This window comes from Haliaeetus leucocephalus, unplaced genomic scaffold, assembly GCF_000737465.1.
Source record: "Haliaeetus leucocephalus isolate CR32 unplaced genomic scaffold, Haliaeetus_leucocephalus-4.0 Scaffold140, whole genome shotgun sequence".
Lineage (NCBI taxonomy): Eukaryota > Metazoa > Chordata > Aves > Accipitriformes > Accipitridae > Haliaeetus > Haliaeetus leucocephalus.
The window spans coordinates 11,995,195-12,004,851 of record NW_010972576.1 but is presented as its reverse complement, the minus strand read 5'-3'; the positions used below and the strand labels follow the sequence as shown (position 1 = coordinate 12,004,851).

At 41.1% G+C, this 9,657-nt stretch overlaps 1 protein-coding gene across 1 annotated transcript in view; it reads left to right on the top strand.

The window, feature by feature from the left end:
• LOC104843315 (alcohol dehydrogenase 1) overlaps window positions 1-9,657 on the top strand; it is a 28,151-nt gene that overhangs the window by 683 nt on the left and 17,811 nt on the right. The window lies entirely within an intron of this gene.

Sequence of the window (9,657 nt, the reverse complement as noted above, 5' to 3'; positions counted from 1 at the left end):
AACTAGAAGATCTTTAAGGTCCCTTCCAACCCAAACCATTCTATGATTCATTCTGGGATTCTATGATTCATTCTAAGATGCAAATATAAGAAATTCACCTGTAAGGGCTGCTGATTGTAAGAGCCTGGATGGGCTGAGAATGGAATAAGCATTTGTCAGTTATCTGTTGGGGTCAGGAAGCAGCATATTTTAAGGAATATGTGGAGAAAAGAGGGTTGGCAAAGGACAGGACATTTGTTTAAGCAGCTCTTAATGTTTTGCATGGTTACATTTTTATTCCATAACTACATCTGACCAGGGGAGAAACTCAAGTGAACTGACAGATTTTGCAATGCGCATAGAAGGTCCACAGACGTGAGAAGGCTTGCCCAACTGAAATCAAAAAGTATAAATTCCATAGTTGAAGGTCTTGTGTTAAGGTCATCCTATGCCCTGACAAACCAAATGGGGCAAGGTCAGTGTTAGTCACCTGTGAGTCATCACATTTCAGTGCACGAGGAGGCAGGGTGGAAGCTACGGTTCATACAAATGGTTTGTAGCTTACAGCAAGCTCATCCTTTTTTTTTTTTTCAAATTTAAAATACCTGTATCTCCTGATATCAAAAGTAAAAATACACATCTTCTGATTTTGGTTGTAGTGGATAGATTGAACAATGAAGTAATGAAAATGGCTATTTTGTGTAACATCCTGATTGCATTTGTATTTCTCAGCCAACTTTTATAACTTAAAAAAAAAAAAATTAATTGGGAGACTAGCTTTTCCAAACCCTTATAAATTTTTTTACCATAAAATATCCTCTCCATATGCTTAAGATTAGATGCTTACTCGAAATAGTGTATAAAGTAACTTGGAAGAGCAGAAAACACTTTCTTTATTCTGGGCCTTCTGTTTTTCTACATAATCCTACTTACATTTTTGTGTTGGCTACCTATAAAGGACTAACTATATCTAACTGAAGTTTTTTAAAATTAAGTTCATGTGGGAGGGTTTTCTTCTTTAATAAATTGTTTAGTGGGTTTTCTTTGGTAATCTAAACTGTCTTGTGAAACATACTTCTAGAATCTCACTAGTTATTTAGCAGCCTCAGAGTATTATATACAATAATTGCTTGTACAATATGTTTTGGGGATTTTAGGCGTGTTACTTTACCAAAACAGCAACTTACGACATTGTTAATATTTAAATTAGTAGAATTAAATGCAGCGATACCATGAACAATTGGATGTTTGACAGAACAATGTTACCAGCCAGCACTGTCATTTTTGTATTGTAGGTAAAATCACACACAAAATGTTGATTATCATTGCAGCATTCAAAAATACTTAAAGGCTTCCTGTTTCCTTACAAAGGATGTGTACAACAGTTATTTAGAGTAGTCTTATATCTGATTGTGCTAATGGGTTCTTGAGAAAAAATGAAACTTAGGTCATTTATTGCTTTTTCACTAGTTCTCAGTCTGTACCTGGAAAGTGTGTAAGTGATGTAATGGACAGAAAGGTCTAACTACCTGAGAAACAGCGCAGTAGAGGTCCTCCTCGGCAGGATGCTGAGTCAGCAGTACCTTTTTGCCTGCTGCAGCAGGTAACATTCACCCTGTAGCAGGGATTCACGTCTTTCCTTGGGTAGGGGTCTTCAGCTGAGCGAGCAGCAGCCTGGCTTGTCTGCTCTGCTGAGCAGCTGTGACAGGCGCAGGGCTGGTGATCCGGGGAGGTTCTAGAACCGATTCTGTTGACAATTCTGAACTGTGCGCCACCATGGCAGCAGCACAGCCACATCTTTTGCCTGACGTTAGCAGAGGGAAGAGCTTGTGTACCTCCATCCTTTATGTTTTCAGCACTCTTCCTCTTTAACGTGAGGATATTCGTGACCAGAAATAACCGATTTCTGTAGAGAATTAATACTTGCATGTGGACACAGAAAAAAAGGCTTTGCACAGGACTATAAAATCACCTGACCTTGGGGTTTTGTGTTCAAGAAAATTCATACTTTTGGACAAGATTTTAGGGATGATTTTTTCTAGAGTACAAGTGCAGTGCTACATAGTTTCAACAGGTGAAATTGTCATCATCAAGTAGGGTTAATGGGGTTAAATGAGTAAGTGTAAAAATGTATTTTCAGGCATTGACCAGTAAGGATCTTAAATGTAGTCATGCGATTGCAGTTTGAATCTAGTAACAGGAAGAAAATCTAGAAATCTACATTGCAGTGTGGCCACTGTTTATTGCCGGAGATTTCTCCAACGGTGCTTTGTCCACAAAAACAAGATTCCTGCTACACTGAAGTTGCAACTCCAGTACACTTTTCAGGTCGCCTTAGAAACCCTCCAAGTTTACAAGCGTTATTATGTAGACTCAGACACTAAGTCACAGGATATTTTGTGTGTCTGGGTTTCACAGGCTCCTATTTCCTTACCACTGCTCATATTCCAGAAAGCACAGCTGTCGGAGATGACTTTTCCCTCCCTGTGATGATGGACCAGAATCAGTGCTTTTGGTCGCACAGGGGGGCCATAGCAGTCCATTAGCTTGTGGTCTCCAGGTGCAGCTATTTCAGGACATTGTACCTGTGAGTGACTGATACTCATTTAATTTTTTGTTGGTTTTGTAGGTTTTGCAAGCCATCTTGGGAACAAAGAAGAGGGTAAAAACTTTGGCTCATCAATAAATTACATTTAAGTTGCTCGTCATGATTTTAAGGTCTTTTGCAGAAAAATGGGGCACACTTTCTTTTTGTACTCAGCAGAAGTGGGAATATATGGCATTGTCCACAAGAAGTTGGAGAAAAGCAATAAATGGAAGAAGTTTGGGGAGGTTTTTTTACACTTGGGGGGGAAAAAGAGGAGTCTGACTGGTGTGACTCTTTGTCATTACAACGAACGTTTGGATAACTTACAGGCTAAGATGCTATGGAATCTTTTCAAGAAGAGAAGGCAGCTGATAGCAGAAGCTGTAAGAAAGGGTCCATGCAGCTGCTAGCTTCTGATCCTGCAACCCAAAATGGCCTGTTACCATTTGCTTTGTTGTAAGGCCCATGTAGAGAAGAGGCTGTTGTCGCGGAGGCACAGAGGTAGCATGAAGCACGGGCTGATTTTGAGTTGTCACACGTGGGGACACAAAGTGTCAGGACCTGTGGGGCATGTGTTAAGATGTACATTTTGTTCCTGAAAACACTTTTATCAATTCTTTTTAAATAAAGCCAACAAGGTTGGCATGAAATTGTGGATCTACTTCCTCATGAATCCTCTGCGTCTATAGATGGGGGAAGAGCACAAGAGAGCCAGAGTTAACAGAAAATACCTGCATCTTTGCTACATGTAAGAAACAGCGGGGCATTGTTGCAAGGAAGGATTCAAGAAATTCAAAGAATGTGGAAGGGACTGCAAGGTAGAAGTCTTTCATACTTCTGTTCAGTTAATTTTTGAGTAACTATGACAACAAAATGGCTTACTGGGGACCACGACTGTCTGCCTACAGAACAGAGTGCAAGCTGCAAACCTTGTTTTTCCAGTATACTTAATTTTTTATAATCGCTTGGGATTTACAAGTAGTTGCTATAAAAGCAACCTAAGCAAATAGCCAGCTGGACTCACTAAAAGGGAGCTGCCATTAAGATCTCACATAGTGCAGTATTGTCTTTATCCAAATACAGCAAATGAAAGTGAGGTTCTGGAACAGCACTTCCCTGAGATGCAGTACAAGGAGCTTAACTTTATTTGGTAAACCGATGACAGGGATCATTTGGGAAAACTTTTGGTTTTTACAAAGCAGAGGGATAGATTCATTGACTGGGAAATACAATCTAATTCAGTGACTAGGATGCCTATGGAGAGGTACTACTGCTGATGCTGCAAGACAACGTCATAATGTGTTAAACGATCGAGTCAGGTGAAGAGCAGTAGTGTTAGTTGCCAAAGTTATGTGTTCTGTGATGTTTGGATACCGTATGGTTCCCTTATTCAGCTCAGCCAGTTGATTTCAGTGGGAGGTGAAAGGATGAAATATTATTAAGGTATTGGAATCTGCCAGTAATTCTGGCACTTTGCCTTTTCACACTTTCCCCAGAGCTGACCCATATTTCTTCCACTATAGTGCTATAAAAATACTAAGATGATTTTTAAATTTTAAAAGGAATAGCTCTTTTGGACATGTATTTTGTTGCTGTATGAAAAACATTTTCCAAATGTTAATTGAGGTTGACATTGAAAAAAAAAGGTTGAATTCGTGCCTGGGTCCACCAGTTTAGACATAATGAAGGATCTTAAGTTACTCTTGAAACTTATTCTTATCTATATCTTCACATCAGTTATCTATACCATCTTTACCTTGGACCGCCCTCGAGGAGTCTGGGCTCAACGTGAAGTCCTATTTTCAAAAGCCTAAGTCTTGTGGAAAGCAAGAAAGATTTGGCACATAAGCTGGGTGGATACATAGGGAAAACTCAGAGCTAGATTTGGGGATTTGCATGTACAGAATATCAAATCCAAGGATTTATGCAATGCCTATCTGTATAGGAAAACAGCTATGATGTTCTGTAGAAGTGTAAAACTGAGCTGGAGAATTAAGTTTTAAAGGTACATTAGATCTTGCACCCAGCTAGAACTCAGAAGTTGAGAAAGATGGGGCAGATAGAGCAGAGCATTACAGATTTCTTTCAGCTTTGGATCAAACAGCAACTGAAATCTTGAAATAAAAGGCTGGCTGAAAATGCTTTGGGAGTTATTGATAAAAGTCTTGGTGAAAGGTAGTTGAAAGAAGTCTGGATTGGTGGGTGATTCCAGCAATTTCCTTTGGTTTCAAAATTTGTTAATGTTTCTTAAAGCAGTGGTTCTCGGGAGGGGCTATCTTTGTGTCCGTGGGAAGGTGCTTCTGAAAGACCTCTAGTCAAAGCTGGAGAGACACAATATCTGTTCCAAATGGCATCCAACTTCTTGATTAAAAAAAAATAGATTATAGAGTAAGCAGCTTTAGCTACAGTCCTGGTAGCAGTCCTGTGCAATTTCCTATGCAATTCAGAGGATTATGACCTACATAAAGATCTACAGTAAAGTAAAACCATGAACCACTTTGTTGTCCCCATTCCCACAATTCCCAACTCCAGCTCTATAGTGATAGAGAAAGAAGCATTCAGGATCATATCATGGAGATACAAAGATAACTTTCTCAGTGCCAGATGTTCTTCAGGCAAAAGAAATACCATCTCTGTTTTCAATTGCATTTGTGGCAGTTGCTAGCTAAAATCAGTTTACGAGCAGAACAGCCTGGGACAATAAATAGCAACTGTGAGTAAATACTGACAAAACAAACAGAAATGGTAGATAAAAGCCTCTGATCTTTCTATGTTCAAATATCTCCAGGCTGCGAGGGGAGGGGCTGCTGTAACATTTGAAGATCTGGATCCTTTCATGAACTGCCAGTTGGGAGACATTGCAAGGCAGTTATTATCAGTGCTTACTATCAATTGGGAACCTGCTTCCTCATGACGGAATTCCATGATTTTATCACTCCTTTCAGGAGTGGATTTAGTGTGTTCAGTAATGCCAGATATGATTATTTAACAAGTAGGAACATTTATTCAGTGGTTAAGTGCCCCTCTTGGTTCTGATTTCAGGCTAAAATCAGGCAGTAAATTGCTTTGCTTCTCTAAGCTTTTTCTTTCCACCTATTTATTTTACTGGTACCTGACAACCATAATTGCATTTCTGATCCAAAGATATGCTGGTGGTGGGCATAAAGTTTCCTCCAGCTCCCCTTGTACAGTGGCGCGCACAGAAAAGGTGAGGTGGGACTGAAAAGGAAAGCCAACAAAGCTCTACAGGCAGCACATACTGCTGGCTTTGGAGATCACTAAATGTACTTTAATTTTTTTTGTTTGCATTTTGGATTTACATATTGTATGCAAGTTATAGCACTGGTTGGCACTCTGGTGTTCTAGCTTGTGGCATGTTATTTAAGAAAGCACATTTATTCCTTGTTTGCAATCTACGGGCCTGGCTGTCTTATTCTCAAGATTTTCAAGATGGACACACTTGCATATTTCAGGCATGGCCCACTAAGGCATTGCACTGGAAGCAGAGATTAATCACTGTACTGTTTTATAATAGGAAAAGACAAGAAATTAGTTTCTGGTAACACAAATAAATACTCACCTGCAGTGTTCTCAAGCATTTCTTAAAGAAAAATCCTTCTTTGAATCCTAGCTTCAGCTACACAAAGCTAACAAAACTGTAGAAAAATAGGCAGGGAAGTTCTCTGCTTCACCCTGCTGTCCCCAGGGAAGATCAGCTCTGGCACACTTGTCTAACCAGGTCTTACAGACCTCCAAGATGATGGTGCCACACCATCTCCAAGCAATCTACCTTTTTTGCTATCCATGCCCAGAGGAAGTTTTTTTTCTGCAGTGTAATTTGAATCTTCCTTATTTCAGTGTAAGTCAATTTTTTCCCTGGCCACCATGGAGATGGAGAACAGAACATGAAAAAGAAAAGCTGCACAGAAGCTCTAGAAGAATATGATCCCTGTGTTTCACCATCAGACATCATTGCTCTGCTTATGAAAGCTCTGATTTTCATTGCTGAGCTTTGAAGTTTTGGATACTGCCAGAACTATTACTCAGCAATCCTGAGCAGCTGCTGAACAGCAGAATACATCCAGAGATCTTTACACCTGTCTAACAAAACATTAGAAAGGCAATAAAGAAAGTATGGCTTGATGAACCTGAGAAGAAAGTCTCAGAAGCAGGAAATATGAAGGGGATATGGCAGAAAGTCAAACCTTCTGGATGAAATAGGCAAACTTAACTTTAGTGGCATGCAACAGGGAGGTCACAGCAAGGTGCCATAAGTAAGCCTGTTGTCTCGTTCCCTTCCCACTGAGACTCAGCCCCCCTGGTTGTGGGTGGGACGTGACAGATCTACTAGATTTCTGAAGTCAGGGACCCCAGCAGCATTCATCTGCACCTGTGCTGTGCCAATTTCCCAAACACTGTACTACTGCAGGTTAGTGTACTGGCCCCCTGCTTGTCCTTTTCCTGGATTCAGGTCAATCTATCTTTAATTTGGTTTCCACATAGACTCCTGTCCCCTGTCATATATGCTCATTGACCCTATGTTTGCTTATGGAGCAATTGTGTTTGATTCTAGACTTTTCAGGAGGGCATCTGAATTATTTGAGTGGAAAAGAGCCTCTCTGAATAATCCCATCTTAGGGGCTTTCAGTCAAGAAGTTGGCCACTGATGGTGTTTTTTGCAGTACAAGCTGGCATGCTGCACAGGGGTGTAGCTGGCCAAGGGGATCCACACTGACCAGTTATTCCAAAAACGCACATCAGCACCTCAGCTCAGGGCAGTCTTGAGGCACTTTGACTGCCAGCTGCAGCTGGGAGAGTGGCTGTGCCCACTCTTTGTGCCCCAGAGCCAAGGAACTCAAAAAGAAAATAGCCTGAAGTGCCGCCTAGGACTATTGGGCTTGCCTTTGAAATATTGTTACCTACTGACATCTGTCCCTTTTCTGGAACTGCTTCATAACCTGAACCTTCCTGTTGGAAGCTTCAAGAAAGATCAGGTATCAGCTATTTAAATGCATAGTTAGCTGAAAATCAATGGATGGATGACGATGTAAACATGTATTGGTTTATCGGTACTGTCACGCTGCTGATGCACACTTTGCAGTGATGTAGATGGCTGTAACAACACATTTGGAGGTTAATCTGTTTTGAATCATTAAGGTGGTAGCTCAGTGCGAGCGCTGTCACAGAACTTCCAGAGGAAGATTCTGCTGTGCACTGGGCAGATTTAGGTGGCTTGTGTGAATTAACAATGCATTTACCTATTTGTAAAATAGATCTTGAAGATGGCATTCCTAAAATCCTTAGAGCTTGAGGATAAGGTCAGAGAAGTTTGAAGAGTTCCAGCATTTCTTTGATTTAAACAAAACTTTTCACTGCTCAGGATATGTCATAGATCCAGCATGCAGCTCATTAGGTAATCACACTGAAGATCATAGGTTCACCATGCTGTTATTGGTGTTGGTTCATATTATTGGAAAGTATCCATTTACCGTGCAGGGGGATTTTAAAATAAGCTTTGAGTAAGCACACATTCTTCTTGTGATAAGTTACTCTGAAAGGTAGAGATGAACTTCAGTATGACTTCCAAATCTAAGGCTGACTAAAATTTGGCCCATCTTTGAAATGTGTAGTTTAATTGTCTCTCTTCCAAGAAGGTAGCTCTGTTAGCTGGAACAGCGTCTGCTACTGACACTCCTAAAGCCAGTATATAATAAAGCTGTTGATTCATACTCATTCCCTTTTGTTCCTTTTTGTTTTTCACTTGGCTGTGATTTTTCAGAGACCTAAAAGGAAGATAAAAGGCATTATTTAAAAAGGGGGTGTTCATACTTGATTCAGTACTCTCCTTAGATATTATTTTCCTCTTCAAATTTTTTTAATACTTGCTCTAAACGCACAGACTTTCATAACTGGTGTCCAGCTAATTTGCAGCAGCTTCCACCTTTGGCTTTTGTTCTTGAGCTTACTAAAATGAATGAGGCATTGTCCCCTGAGCAATTTACTTATTTTCTGTGTGTTCTGGGAATGTATTGGTGTTTATTTCTGCAAGTCTTTGTTTATCTCCTCACAAAACTGGATGTCATCATCCCGTGCTTGCTTAATTCAGCTCCATTGCCTTGTCATGGACATTTGTATAACCTTCAGATATGGTGCCTAAGCTGTTTGAACAGGTTTCATTTGACCTGCCCTGCATGCTAGCTCTGGATCTTACCTGCTGCTCCATTTTATCTCTGCACTTCATACTAATGAGCACCTGCAGTGTTTCATGTACCTGATCCTTTGGACATCTGTCGTGGTTTAACCCCAGCCAGCAACTAAGCACCACACAGCTGCTCACTCCCTGCCCCTGGTGGGATGGGTGAGAAAATTAGAAGAGTAGAAGTGAGAAAACTCATGGGCTGAGATAAAGACAGTTTAATAGATAAAGCAAAAGCCACGCACGCAAGCAAAGCAAAACAAGGAATTCCTTCACCACTTCCCATCGGCAGGCAGGTGTTCAGCCATCTCCAGGAAAGCAGGGCTCCATCACGCGGAACGGTTACTTGGGAAGACAAACACCATCACTCCGAACGTCCCCCCCTTCCTCCTTCTTCCCCCAGCTTTATCTGCTGAGGACAATGTCATATGGTCTGGGATATCCCTTGGGTCAGTTGGGGTCAGGTGGGTCCCAGCTGTGTCCCCTCCCAACTTCTTGTGCCCCCCCAGCCTCCTCGCTGGTGGGGTGGGTTGAGAGGCAGAAAAGGCCTTGGCTCTGTTTAAGCCGTGCTCAGCAGTAACGAAAATATCCCTGTGTTATCAATCAGCACTGTTTCCAGCACAAATCCAAAGCATAGCCCCATACTAGCTACTACTACGAACATTAACTCTACCCCAGCCAAAACCAGCACAACATCCTTAAATGTGCAGGTGGAAAAATACAAAGGGGCTGAGCAGTCACAGCTTCTGTACTGTGTATGGTGGGACTTCAGAAATATTGCATTTTTTTTCTATCATCTACCACTAACCTGTGGAGCCCAGAGCTGAATCTTTTGTGGTTATCAAGTTCTGAAGAGTAAGAAGTGACTTGTAAAGGAGTAACTTGGAAATTGCTA